Source organism: Symphalangus syndactylus, chromosome 24 (assembly GCF_028878055.3).
Source record: "Symphalangus syndactylus isolate Jambi chromosome 24, NHGRI_mSymSyn1-v2.1_pri, whole genome shotgun sequence".
Classification (NCBI taxonomy): domain Eukaryota; kingdom Metazoa; phylum Chordata; class Mammalia; order Primates; family Hylobatidae; genus Symphalangus; species Symphalangus syndactylus.
Genome location: NC_072446.2, coordinates 38503685 through 38518307, shown reverse-complemented (window position 1 = coordinate 38518307; position 14623 = coordinate 38503685). Strand labels below are relative to the sequence as shown.

Sequence of the window (14623 nt, the reverse complement as noted above, 5' to 3'; positions counted from 1 at the left end):
GAGAGCCTGGGAAGCCGGGCTGTTTCTGGGCGGGGCTGCAGAGTCCTCGTGCTCGTGTCACCGTGTCCTTCCCGGGAGACAGAGAAGGAGGAGAGCCCGGGACCAGGGCCGGAGCGGCAGGCGGAGCCGAGCTGCGGGGAGCCGCTCCGGGTGCCCCCACCCCCGCGCACCTCAGTGGTGCCGGCCGAGGGCAGGGCTCGCGGCTGCGGGGCTCGCGCCGCTGTCAGTGCGGCGGGGCGCGCGAGCGGCGCCAGCGCGGGGCAGCGGAAGCTAGGAAAGCTGAGGGGGCGGTAGTGGCGGTGGCGGCGACGGCGACGGCGACGACGACTCCCGCGCCTGTGCCCAGCCTCCTCCCGCCGCAGCCGCCCTTTTCCTCCCTCCCTTACGTCCCCGAGTGCGGCAGTACCGCCTCCTTCCCAGCCGCGCGGCTTCCTCCAGACCTCTCGGCGCGGGTGAGTGGGGGCTGCGGGCGTCTCCTTAGGGGTGCGGGGAGGGTGTGTGCTTTGTGCCTTTCCGTTCACCCACTTCTTCAGGCAGGCCGCTGCCTATTTTTAGAAACTTATTTCTGCCCTTCGGGGAGTGTCGGGAGCCCGAGTAACTCTAGGCCCCCTCCGCCGCTCCTTTCTCCCACTCGGACCCGCCGCGCCGGGTCCCCGGCCCCAGCCCTCCGCGCCTGGTCCCGCTCCCGCTCCCGCTCCCGGCATTCCCTGCCTGCTCCCTCTCCGCGGGCTAAGTCGGGGCCAGTAGTTGGCTGGGTGGGCCCGCGCCCGCTCGGAAGTTGGAGTCTTTGTGCTCGTGCCCCGCCCCGCCCCGCCCGGCGTGGGGCGGAGGGAGGGGAACGGAGGCTGCTCCGGGGAGGCCTCGGGCGGGCCCGGCCGCGGCTGCTTCCGGCTCTCCTACCCGGGTTGGGTCTACGGGCTCCCGGAGGCGCGCAGAACTTGTCCTGCCTCGGCTCCCGCCTCTTCTGGGCTCTTTGCACGCCTTGGGCTCGGAGAGAAACAACAACGGGCCCTCGAATTGGGGCTGTATCCGCGTTTCACTCAGCCTCCTTGGCGGCCGAGCCTTAGTTTGCCTCTCGGTAACATGGGGGGAAAGAAGGAAACTCGCCTCGCGGGATGTTCGTGGATTCAGGGAGGGAACTCATGTGAAAGAAGTGTTTAACACCAACAGGGAACATTTAATGAGACTTCACCCAGGAACTTCCCAAGCCTTATTTCATTTAATGTTCACAACGGCCTTCTGGTTTATCCTCATTTACAAAAGCAGAAATTAAGGCGCAGAGGGGTCAAGTAATTTTCTCCAAGTCACAGTAGCCACAGAAGTGTAAAGGAGTGGTGCCAGTACCTATTATTTATTAATATTTCCTGGTGTGAGCATGTCATCTCTTAGTGCAGAGGGCATTTTTACCTAGCCTTGGGTCACACCATTTAATTAGGGACATAACTCTGGGTTTTCCCTGACTTCTGGGCCGTAGTCCACTGTACTATGGATGAAATCCCATTCTGGGGTTACGATAGCTCTAAAGGGAAAGGTTTGGATGAATTCCTTGCTAGTGTTGCGGCAGTTAGAAGTTGATGGATGCAGACTCCAGGTCTCAAACACAACTCAAATTCCCTGGGGTTTTGGCTCAAGGAAGCTTTGAGACTGTAAACGGTGGGATCCATCCTTTAGTTTGTGTGTGGCGTGTTCCTCCTCCCAGACCTTGCAGGTTCTCTATGTTTAGATTTATCGATCCTAGTTTGATGGGGGTGGGGGAATAGCTCAGGTCATCTGCCTTCAAACAAATATTTCTCCTATTTTCAGATAAGGCCCAGAGTGGTTAAAGTGAACTAAAATTAACTTTGGCAAATGTTCCAGTTTTTCAATGTGATCCGGTTTGAGGGAGCGTCTAAAAATCAGGCAAGGGAGTTTCTGGGCCAGGTCTTGAGGAGTCTCTTGATGTTCACATTAGTTCTTTGGAGTCTGGTAGGTCTGTGGTGCCTGGCCAGGATTCTGGATTTAGGAGTCCTGTGTAGGAGCTGAAAGGGGTCTTACAGACCATCTGGTCCAACTATTTCATATCTGCCTTTCCCCGCTTCCCTGTTAACTGAACCTTGGAAAGGGGAAGTAAGTTGTCTGAATTCAGACTTAGTGTCAGAGTAAGAACTAAAATTCCCAGTCTTCTTCCTCCTAATCCAGTAATGTATTTATTTCTCCCATACCTTGCCACTTCTTAAAAGGGCACAAAACCACTTATTCAGGTCTTAAGGTCAGGAATCCTGAGTAATTGGAAATCCCAAGGAAGTTTTACAGTCCCCACCACTTTCTGTGTCTTATGGTTAGTATTAAGAGGAGGCCAGGTTTAAGCACAGGTGTACTCGTTCTCATAAGTCACCGGTTCGGTTTTATGTGTTTATGGCTTATATACTCTTCCATAACCGTTATCCGATTTAATTTCTAATCCATTTCTGTGAGGGAGTTTGCAGAGCTTGGTTTATGTCTTGTTTTTTACTGTGAGGGAATGGAGACACAGCATAGCACTTGCCTTAGATGACAGAATGAGTAAGTAGTGAGGACAAGACACCTCTCTGGAGCAGAGGATTTGATTTGGCATCATAAACTGAGCCACTCATTGTGGCTCTCTGAGCCTCAGTTTCCTTATCTGTAAACTCTCTTAGGGTTGTTGTGGAGACTGTTAAGAAAATGGCTATGAAAATGCTTTATAGTGGTAGTAATAATAGCTAAATTTATTAAGTACTTAACGTGTACCACCAGTCAATGGACTGAGGACTTTATGGACTATATTACTTAATTCGTAGAGCAACCTATGAATTAAGTACTATTATTATCCCTGTTTTATAGAAGAAACAGACTTAGAGAGGTTACATTACCTGCCTCAGGGTCATGTAACTGGTAAGTGGCCATGGCAGTATTCAGACTGCAGACAGTATAACCTTAAAGCTGGCATGCTTTTTTAAAAAAAAATTGTGGTAAAATATATATAACATAAAATTCACCATTTAACCATTTCAAAGTGTACGTTTATGTGACATTAAGTACATTCGCATGGTTTTGCAACCATCATCACTGTCCATTGTCCACTGTCCAACTGAAATTCTGTACCCATTAAACTAACTCCCCATTCCCTCCTCCCTCCAGCCCCTGAAAACTATCATTCTACTTTCTGTGAATTTGACTACTCTAGGAACCTCATATAAGTGGAATCATGCAATATTTGTCCTTTGTGACTGCAAAGCTGGCACACTTAGTGTCTTCTTTAGTCTCAGAGTGCATTGTAAATGCAAAATATTAGTCCTCACCTGCAGCAGAGATGTGGCATGCAGCTCCAGAACAGGAACCCAGGCCTCTCTGAGTAAGACCTACTTCTCTCCCCCTTAGGTTGATGTTCCTTATCACTGAAGCCTGTTTTGAATCTCTGCTGGCCCCCTAGTATCTGCAGAAGACACCTTATACCCTGTTTTTTTGGAGACGGAGTCTTACTCCGTTGCCCAGGCTGGATTGCAGTGGCACGATCTTGGCTCCCTGCAACCTCAACCTCCTGGGTCCAAGGGATCTCTTGCCTCAGCCTCCCGAGTAGCTGGGACTACAGGCATGCACCATCACCCCTGGGTAATTTTTGTATTTTTAGTAGAGATGGGGTTCACCATGTTGCCCAGGCTGACTTCGAACTCCTGAACCTCAGGTGATCCCCCTGTCTTGGCCTTCCAAAGTGCTGGGATTACAGGCGTGAGCCACCATGCCAGGCTATTACACCCTTAAAATAGAACTGAGATAACTCCCCACCCTCACCTTGTTCGCACCTGCCTTTCTGACAGTCCAGGGTTTGGGGATATCGGGCTGCAGTTATCAGGATTAACAGTGCAGCGACAGCAGCTTGGATCAAAACTACTCAGGATGATTAAGTAGATCACCTTTATGAAATGTTCCCTCTTTCTTCCCCCTCTTACCATAAAGGCACACAGGAGGGATTAGCTTTTGGGTTCTTGGAGGATGTTTATGGATCCTCACTGCTTGCAGTTGGTTAAGATGGAGTTAGATGCTGCATATAGCCTTTCAAAATGCCCTTTGACCGTTTTCTGTGTTGGTCTATTTAGGGGAGTGGGCTCTTTATGTTTATGAAGATGGTTGGAATATTGTCCTGATAACAACTGGGGGTTGGGAGAGGCGGTGTCTCAGAGATGGATAATAGGGTAACAAACACATGATCATGTGTCTGGTCATGTCACACTCTCCTTAAAAATCTGATGGCCCCAACATTGCTTACATATTAAAGTTCAAATAAATATGACCCATGAGGTCAGTGTGTTGAATTTATTGGATAGAATCTTGTAGTTGAGGGACCTTACAGTCATTTAGACCAGCTACCTGGCTGACATTTGAGTTGGTTACTTGTTGAGATTGTCTTTCATTGGATACCTCATTTTTGGAAAGTTTTTCATTCACTGAGCAATTAGTAAGCATCTGTCAGACCTGGTACTACGCTTAGGGATTTGAGTTTGTATAGCCTAGTGGGAAAGATAGGCAAGGAAACAGGCAGTGTGAGAAGTGTTGTTACAGGGGCAGACACCAGGAGAGCACAGAGAAATGATGCCTAACCCAGCATTGGAAGGTCAGGGAAGGCTTTTTAGGAGGAGAAGTTGGTTAAGCCTAGCCCTCAAAAGAAGAACAGACGTAAGCCAGGAAAAGAAGAGATCTGGGGAGTCAGGGAGGAGGCAGAGATAAGACTGTTCTAGGTAGAAGGAACAGCAAGTTCAGAAATGGTCATAATAGGTTAAGACCATCCTGAAAGTACGTACTGTTATTATTCCCATTCTGTAGTTGAAACGGGCCAAGAGGGCTAAACAAATTTCTCAGGATTCTTGGGTGGAGCATAATGCTTGAGGTGGGTGGATGTGGCCAGACAGGAGACTTTCAAGGTAGGCAGAACAGAGGCCAAGTCAGGAAAGGGCCTTCTTGCCTGTGTTGAGGAGTTTGGACTTCATCCCGAGGTGAGGGGGCCATGATTCGATGTGCATTTTGGAAGAATATCTCTGACTGCCTGTTCAGGAGTGGATTGGAGAGCTAGAACACTATGGGCAGAGAGACCAGTTAGGAGGTTGGCAAGAGGTGATGGTGTTTCAAATGAAGGTTGTGGGGGAGAGTGTGCAAGAGTGTGTGTAGAAGAAAGATGGAATTGCTGGGCGTGGTGGCTCACGTTTGTAGTCCCAGCACTTTGGGAGGCTGAGGTGGGTGGATCACCTGAGGTCAGGAGTTTGAGACTAGCCTGGCCAACGTGGTGAAACCCCATCTCTACTAAAAATACAAAAAAAATTAGCCGGGTGTGGTGGCAGGCACTTGTAATCCCAGCTACGTGGGAGGCTAAGGCAGGAGAATCACTTGAACCTGGGAGGTGGAGGTTGCAGTGAGCTGAGATTGAACCACTGCACTCCAGCCTGGGTGTGAGACTCCATCTCAAAAAAAAAAAAAAAAAAAAAGGAAAGAAAAAAGGTGGAATTGAGTGATGAGACAAAGATTATTGGTGTGGAAGGGTAAGGAAGGAATCGGGATGACATCTGCTTTCTACCTGGTGCAGTTTTGTAAATGGGTGCTGTTTATTGAGGTGAGGACACAGGAGAAGGAGGAGCACGTAAGGGAGGGGGTAGGGTTTCTTATGCAGGTTCTCCTTACATATGCTTTCACTTACCTCTGGTTATGGATTCTAGTTCTTTGTGTCAGGTCTGAAAGGGAAAGAACTAGAATCTAGTTCTTTGTGTCAGGTCTGAAAGGGAAAGAGTGAGAGTATGGCACAACTGGTCATGTTCCTGGCTAAACTGGATGATGCGAACATTAGTTTAGGAAGAGAGGAGATATTCAATCCTAGACATCCGGGTGTGGCACAGCCTGGAAACTGCTTATGTTAAGCCAAGAAAAGTTTACATTTTATCCAGGCTATGTCCTTTGGCACTGGTCTTTTCATGTACTAGTGTATTCCTAAGTCCCTCTCTAAGCCGAAGCCACTTCTCTGATTACTCTCTGCTAGGCACTGGGAAAACAAAGATGAGTAAAACGTATCCTAAGGAGCTCATGATCCAGAAGGGCAGAAATCTCAGTAGCTTGGATACAGTGGTGGCCTGGGGAGAGGGTGAATGGGGCAGGGCAGGGTAGGACAAGATGGAGAGGGACCCAGAAGGGTTTGTATTAGGGATAGGAGTCAGGAGACCCCACTGTGTGCTCCAGTCTTTTTCTCAGGTGGCAAGTGTCTAAGTTTATTCATCTGAATAATGACTAGATGACCCATAAGGTCCCTTCTAGCAATTACATTTTATGATTCTAGGTGGTGGTTTAGATAATATATCTCTAGGAGAGGTATTTTCTTTCTTCTTCTCCCCCTTCTTAGTTTGGCATTGGTGAGGGGATAGTAGGAATGGAGATAGCAAGGTTTTCACTTGAGTGTCTTGGTCTTATTCAGTTTTGGCTTCATGTATATATAGCTGTAAGGGAGAAAATGACAGCCATAATGTTAACCTGCTTGTCCTACAACTTTCCCCTGGGTACTGTAAGGAAAGTTTCAGACCTGTGCTCAGGGTGCAGCTCACAGACCCTTAGGAATAGAGACAGAGTGCAGTAGAATAAATAGGAAGTCTAGTCACTAGCCTGAGCATCGTTTGGTCAGTGTGTGGGCTGGACTAAGGCCCTTTCTTTTTATAGCCTTGTTTCCTCATAAAATTATCTGGGGGGGTCCCTGAAATTCTATAAAGGCCCAAAGAGTGGGGGTGGGGAGGTAGGGACAGAAAAAGGGGTGGAGGTACCTCTCTCTCTCACTTCTCCCCTCTCTTCGAATGAATAAGTAGAAGCAGGTATCTGGCCAAGTATTAATGTTGGTCATCTTTTGTTTCCACAGCCTTGCCTTATTTCCTCAGTGTTGGTGTCTTCTGTCATTTCATAATGGCTTTCATGGTAATCAATGTCCTGTACCTCCTGGGAGGAAGGAAGGAAAGATGGGATATTGTCCCTGGGCTCTAGTCTCCATCTCCAGAAGAGCCATTTAAGACATCCACTGCCCCGCGTTCTCTATTCTGGGGTTAGGGTAGGGGTTTGTGGCTGAATACTTGGGTTTCTTAGAGGGTACATACTTGAGTTTCCTAGGGAGTGCTCTACTAACTAAAGTGCAAATCTGGCTATCTTCCCAACACACCAATGAGTTTGACTGGGGAAAATAGCGGTCAGTGGGCTTTTGATGCTTGCCAAACCCATGTTAATTGTAATTATCTAATACTCTGTGGGATCTCTGTCTTCCTGTCTGTAAAACAAGGGAAATGGACTAGATAATCTTGAGTAATATTTCTACCTTTTTACAGTTTTGTGGAAGTGGCTTGAGAATTTATCTCTGGAAGGAGAAAGGGCTTTGTTAAAGTATTGAGAGTTATCTCAGAGGGTTAAATTCTGGGTTCACAAAAGATACCTTTCAGTATGTAAACAGATGGATATTGCTTTTTAGAGTGGACAGATTGCTGAAAAATTGCTTGTGAGATGAATTTATCAAATTGTATGCTGAGTTCCATTATAAACTTGGAGCTGTAGCCTCATGGGACAAACTTGGAGTCTAAGACTATAAAAAAATTACATTAAAATATGTAGCAAACTGTTTAAAATCACATAATAAAGGAAAAATAAAAAACACTTTAAGATTTTCACACAATGGTAGTAGTGGAAAAACACTAGACCAGAAACTTGCATTTCCTAAGAGCTTTAGCTTATGGAGTAGATACCTCTACTGAGGTTACCTGGCCCTTGAAGTGCCATCTGTAGAGACTGAATAACTCTGTTTATTTGTCAAGGTAAGACTCATTGCTTTATTCCAAGTAAATATTCTCTTTTAGAATGCCAGGTTTAGAAGCTTAATGTTATTGGCTAGATTTTCTTCATTCCAGAGGCATTTATCTGGTATTTAGCTGTCTCCTATTTATTTTATTAAGGATTTTAATAAGCTTAGTTAATGGTACTGTTTACACGGTGTCTCTTGATCTGTTTGTCTAGTTTCCTTTGAAATTCTTTGTGTTAGTGAAAGCAAGCCCAGCAGTAGATTTAAAAGGGTCATTTCCATAACTTCATTTATCTAGATCTGGGTTTTCTTTTTTTTTTTTTTTTTTTTTTGAGACGGAGTCTTTCTCTGTCCCCCAGGCTGGAGTGCAGTGGCGCGATCTCGGCTCACTGCAAGCTCCGCCTCCCGGGTTCAGGCCATTCTCCTGCCTCAGCTTCCCGAGTAGCAGGGACTACAGGCGCCCGCCAACACGCCCGGCTAATTTTTTGTATTTTTAGTAGAGATGGGGTTTCACCGTGTTAGCCAGGATGGTCTCGATCTCCTGACCTCGTAATCCGCCCACCTTGGCCTCCCAAAGTGCTGGGATTACAGGCTTGAGCCACCGCGCCCAGCTAGATCTGGGTTTTCTTTGTAAGAGATATGACCACACTATATACTGAGAAGTCAAATGTTTCCTTTTTTTTTTTTTTTTTTTATTTAAAACGGAGTCTCGCTCTGTTGCCCAGGCTGGAGTGCAGTGGTGCGATCTCCGCTCACTGCAAGCCCTGCCTCCCGGGTTCATGCCATTCTCCTGCCTCAGCCTCCCGAGTAGCTGGGACTACAGGTGCCAGCCACCACGCCCGGCTAATTTTTTTGTATTTTTAGTAGAGACAGGGTTTCACAGTGTTCGCCAGGATGGTCTCGATCTGCTGACCTTGTGATCTGCCCGCCTCAGCCTCTCAAAGTGCTGGGATTACAGGCGTGAGCCGCCGTGCCTGGCCATGTCATTCCTTTTTACCTGGAGCATTAATTTAAGGCTTTGGAATTTTGTTTTTGCGGATACCTGTAAGGTGGTGCTGAGGAATGGTGCTGCTGCCAATGTGATAATGAGGGCTGTGCGTGAATCAGTTGAACACAAGAATAACTTCTCTTCAGACTTTAAAGATTCACCCTAATTGATTCTTACACCAATTAAAATCAACCCTTACTAAAATTAGGGTTCAGAGGAAGTTACTTAGTTGCCGTGGCATGATTATTTATGTTTGGGAGTCCCAACAGCCTTCCATCCCTAATCTCAACCATTCGTTCAAGGAATTTGGAGTACCTCCTATGTGTTCTCCTTATGGAGAACATAAAAACCAACAAGACATAATTCCTGTCCACAAATTACTTTCAGTCTTGAGAGGAAGACAGATAAGTAAAGCAAATCCAGCCTGCTGCCCTGGCGCATATATTTGGATTGAGAGTTCAAATGGAAAATAACACAATTGATGGCTATATCAGTAGACAAGGAGACCAGTTTGATAATCTGACTTCCATTGTGTAGACTTTATTTTTTTGTCATTCCCTTCTCTCCCTTCTGTTTTTTACAGATATTTATCCTCTGTTGCTAAGGTGTCCAACACCCAGTGTGTAAAGTCAAGAATATTAGAGTAGGGGACAACATTGCCCTTCAGGTTTGGGTGTCCAGATATCTGCATCTGGACACTCACACAGTTCTCTGGCTGGCTTCAGGAAGATTTGGTATTGTCTCGCTATTGAATTATTTTAAGTTTTATTATGCTCTATTTTGAAATAAAATAGCTCTATTTTGTATGCAAGTGGAATTATCTGAGGTGTGGTTTCTGGCATTTGATCAGTCTGTGATTTGATAATTGTGATTATACTGTAGTTCGTGAAGCCCATTGCCACTGCCAGCAGCCTTTGAACACTTTGCAGCAAGAAGCCCTAGCAAATGGAAATGGTGGGCACATTGAGGCTCTCCTGATTTTGAAGGGCTCTTCCCTCTTTCCTACCCTTCAGAGAGAAATATTACTTGGGATGCTGTGTTGTGCTCCAGATTTCTTCCAACAATTTAGCATTGCCTGTGGGGTCTAGAATAATAAGGCCATGTAAACTGGAGATGTCATCTTCTCTCTCTTTGAAGTTCCATTTTCTTATCTGTGAAGTGGGGTTAATACTCCATATCTTGCCTTTCTCACAATGGTATTGTGAGGAGCAAATTAGAACGTTGTAAAATCACATGAGACAATTTATATGTGAAGAATCCATCAGTCATTTGTCAGAGGTAATAGGTAAGTGGCAGAATGTTCCATAGGAGGAGAGATCGATCTCTTTGTAGGGAGCAGGGAGAGTGATCTCAGCTGGTCTCTGGGATTGGGAAAAAGTGTGATGAAAGCATCTGGACAGGGGTAATGATGGAGCAAAAGACTGGAGGTGAACTGTTTGGCGGAAACAGTGAGTAAGCGTTCTCTAATCTCATACTGTAAGTCCTAGGTTAGGCATATGTTTACCTTTGGTAAATACTCCAAACAGTTTTAAAAGGTCTACCAGGTTACATGGTTAGCGATGAGAAAATTGCTGTTGTTCTGTGTTGTTGTAAATACTTGGCATTGTCTATCTTTTTCACTTGAAGCCATTCTGGTTAGTAGTTATAGATATGAATTTTAAGAACCATACTATGAATTCTCACATAGCAAGTGCCATAAAGGGGTACAATGATTGGGAAGTTCAGAAGGGGAAAAGATTGCTTCCTTTGTACCTGGAGGAGGGGCAGAGGGGGAGTTCCCAAGGAACATTTGTGGACCAGTGAGTATTTGTGCTGGATCTTGTAGGATAAGGATAATGACCATCTGTTGTCCAGGACCATTTTAATTTCTAATATTCTGTCTGGTTGTACTTAAAGATTATGAAATACCAATATTGCCATGTCTGTACTGTATCTCCCATACTATTCAGAAGCAACACCCAGGTATCTTTTCTCAACCAATGTGCTTCCCTTCCCCCCTTTTCCAGAAAGAATGGTCACAGGTGATTAGGCTGCAGAGATAGAGAACATTCTGTGCAATGGGAACAACTTGAGTAGAGGCACAGATGAATGACTAGACTGAGTACCATCCATATTCCTGCTAATGAGCAGGTGGTGGAAGTGTCCAACACTTTGGAGATGGGTGATAACCTTCTCATCGCCTCTCAGAGCAGAGCAAGGTCATGTTGTTATGAAGCCAATTTGTATTTAAACTGGATAAAAGGATGAGAATGATCTCTTTGCTTATAATTACATCATTTCAGGAAAGAAATTAATCCAGTAAACAATCATACTTGAAGTATATCAAAAGAGAGTTTTTCTTAAAATGGTTGGGGAGGAAATACTAAAACCTAAAGAACTTAGTCTCTCAGAGCTCATCTATTAGTTGTATATTTGCTCAGGGGAAAATTGCCATTTCTTTGTCAGCTTTTATCCTGCCGGTGGACCCTAGCTGGGTGTTTATTTTGTGTAGTTTTACCAAATCACTTTGAAGGTTGGCATGAACATTGATCATGTCTTAGAGCCTTTCCTCTTTGTTCTGTCAGCAAATATTAGAAAATGTACCTTAAATTACCTGGTTGTGAAAAATAGGGTGGCCCTGCCTGCTTCCAGAGAGCAGCACTTTCATGTTAAACATTAGTCAGCTTCTGATCCTGTGTCAGGTCGTGGGGTGTTTGTCAAGATAGACAGGGTGCTAGAGATGCCACTAGGGACTTGCACTAGAGAATTTCTAGGCCCCCTCTTGAGGAGACTAGTCAAGTAGTTGATTTAAAAATCTGATGGGCCGGGTGCAGTGGCCCACGGCCTGTAATCCTAACACTTTGGGAGGCCGAGGCAGGCAGATCATGAGGCAGATTATGAGGCAGGAGATCAGGAGACCGAGACCATCCTGACGGAGTAGTGAAACCCCGTCTCTACTAAAAATACCAAAATTAGCTGGGCGTGGTGGCACGTGCCTGGAATCCCAGCTACTGGGGAGGCTGAGGCAGGAGAATCACTTGAACCAGGGAGTTGGAGGTTGTAGTGAGCCAAGATCGCGCTGCGCCACAGCGCTCCAGCCTGGCGACAGAGTGAGACTCTTTCTCAAAAAAAAAAAAAAAATCTGACCTGGGTTTTAAATGTTAACCTTGCATATTAGTGATATTAATTGGGTGTCCACTGTGTTGAGATATTCTTGGTACCTTGTGTTTATACTAATAGAGCTAATATTGGTTACTATGTGCGAAGTCTTTTATACGTACAAAATACTATTTCATTCTCACCTCAACCCTGAGAAGTAGGTTGTGTTGATCGTGATCATATAGATTGGAAACTGAGACAAAGGGAGGTTAAGAGATATGCTGTGGGCAACCACTGGTCTTTTTATAGTCTTCACAGATATGTCTTTCCAGAACGTCATATAGTTGGAATCATATAGTATGTAGCCTTTTCAGATTTGCTTCTTTCACTTAGTAATATCCATTTAAGTTTCTTCCATGTCTTTTTATGTTTTGATAGCTCATTTCTGTTTAATGCTGAATAATATTTCATTGTCTGGATATGCCACGGTTTATCTATTCACCTATTGAAGGAGTCATTGGTTGCTTCCAAATTTTGTCAATTATGAATAAAGATGCTATAAACAAACAAACAAAAAAAGATATGCCGTGGTTACACTGCTGATATGATAGATGGAGTTGCTAGGATCGAAACCTAACCAATTCCTCTTTATTTTTAATATGGAAAATTTCAAACATACACAAAGTTGAATAGGTTAATGAAATATGATTTACCCATCACTTGGCTTCAACAGTTAGCAATTCGTCAGTCTTGTTTCATTTATACCCCTACCTACTTTTCTTCATTTTGTGCTTTGAAGAAAATCTCAGCTATCATATTTTGTCCTTAAATATTTCACAGTGTGTCTCTAAAAGATGACTTCTAAAAACAATTATAATGCCATTACCATCTTTATAAAGTGTAACAGTTCCTTAATAAAATCAAAATCCAGATGATTGTGTTCAAATGTTCGATTGTTTTGTAAATGTCACAACCTTATTTTGATAGTTTGATTCAGTATTCATATAAAGTCCACACATAGTTCTTAAGTCTTTTAAGTCTCATTTAATTTATATGGTCCCTCCTACAGTCACATGCTGCATAGAGATGTTTCAGCCAGTGATGGGCCACAGATATGACAGTGGTCTAATATGATTGTAATACCATTTTTTTACTGTACCCATTGTATGTTTAGGTGCACAGATCCTTACCATTGTGTTACAGTTGCCTACAGTATTCACAGTAACATGCTGTATAGGTTTGTAGCCTAGGAGCAACTATACAGCCTATGCTATATAGTCTAGGTGTGTAGTAGGACATACAACCCAGGACTGTGTAAGTGCACACTGGTGTTTGCACAAGGACGAAATCGCCTAATGATGCATTTCTCAGAATGTATCCCTGTTGCTAAGTGATGCATGACTGTAGTTATCCCCCCTTTATTTGTTGAAGAAGCTGTATGTTTTTTTCTATAGATTTTTCCATGTTCTGGATTTCACTCATTGCATTCCTATGGTGTGTTTTCTGTGTTTCTTTGTCCTCTGTATTTTCTGTAAATTGTTGGTAAAGGACAATTTCTCTTAACCCTCATGACAACCCTACAAAAATAGGTATTGTTCTTATTTTGTAGGTAAGAAAACAGACAGAGGTTGGCTGGCTTGTCCAAGGCCACACCTGGATTTGAACACAGGCCTACTTGTCTGCAAAGCTTTTGTTCCTTCATCACTAAACCACTCTGTGAGCTTAGGCAAATCATTTTAAGTTCTCTGGGTCAGCCGGACACACCTGTAATCCCAGCACTTTGGGAGGCCAAGGCGGGCGGATCACGAGGTCAGGAGATCAAGACCATCCTGGCCAACATGGTGAAAGTCTGTCTCTACTAAAAATACAAAAAATTAGCTGGGCGTGGTGTCGGGTGCCTGTAGTCCCAGCTACTCAGGAGGCTGAGGCAGGTGAATCGCTTGAACCCAGGAGGCAGAGGTTGCAGTGAGCCGAGATCATGCCACTGCTCTCCAGCCTTGGTGACAGAGCGAGACTCTATCTCAAAAAAACAAAACAAAACAAAAGCCAGGTGCAGTGGCTCACGCCTGTAATCCCAGCACTTTGGGAGGCCAAGGAGGGTGGATCACCTGAGGTCAGGAGTTCGAGACCAGCTTGACCAATATGGTGAAACCTCATCTCTACTAAAATACAAAAAGTTAGCTGGGTGTGGTGGTGGGCGCCTGTAATCTCAGCTACTTGGGAGGCTGAGGCAGGAGAATCGCTCGAACCCAGGAGGCGGAGGTTGCAGTGAGCCAAGATCGCACCATTGCACTCTAGCCTGGGCAATAAGAGCGAAACTCCGTCTCAAAAAAAAAAAAAGTTCCCTGGGCCTTAGCTTCTTTGTGACCATTTGAGTGCCTGCCATGTTATGGTGTGGTACTAGATGGTGTGGATAATACCCATATGAGTAAGACTGTCTTCAAGGAGCATATAGTCAATTAGGGACTGCAAGACCATACGCTATTTCAGACAAGGTCATTGTGGGGCTATGGGATCCTTAATCTCCCTTGAGAGTTTCCTGCCTCCCTGTCATCCTGTCTTGCTGTTTTCTGTGCCATGCTATTCACTGCTGCCTGGTACCTTTTCCTACAAACCATTTTTGTTGTATTCTCCCTGCTGTAAGTCTAGTATGGAAGTTTTGGTAAATAAACAAAAGTTTTTCCAGCAATAAACTTTTCTTTGGATTGAGTTACTATCTCAAGGGCAGCTACTCTTTTTTTTCTCTTGTGTTTGGC

The 14623-nt window shown here is 44.9% G+C and overlaps 1 protein-coding gene across 4 annotated transcripts in view; it reads left to right on the top strand.

The window, feature by feature from the left end:
- Positions 1–323: 323 nt before the first annotated feature.
- RALY (RALY heterogeneous nuclear ribonucleoprotein) overlaps positions 324–14623 on the top strand; it is a 91544-nt gene continuing 77244 nt past the window's right edge. For all 4 annotated transcript variants that reach the window (XM_063633773.1, XM_063633772.1, XM_055265922.2 and 1 more), the window contains exon 1: positions 324–452. The gene's annotated coding sequence lies outside the window, so the exon portion shown is untranslated. The remainder of the gene's footprint in view (positions 453–14623) is intronic.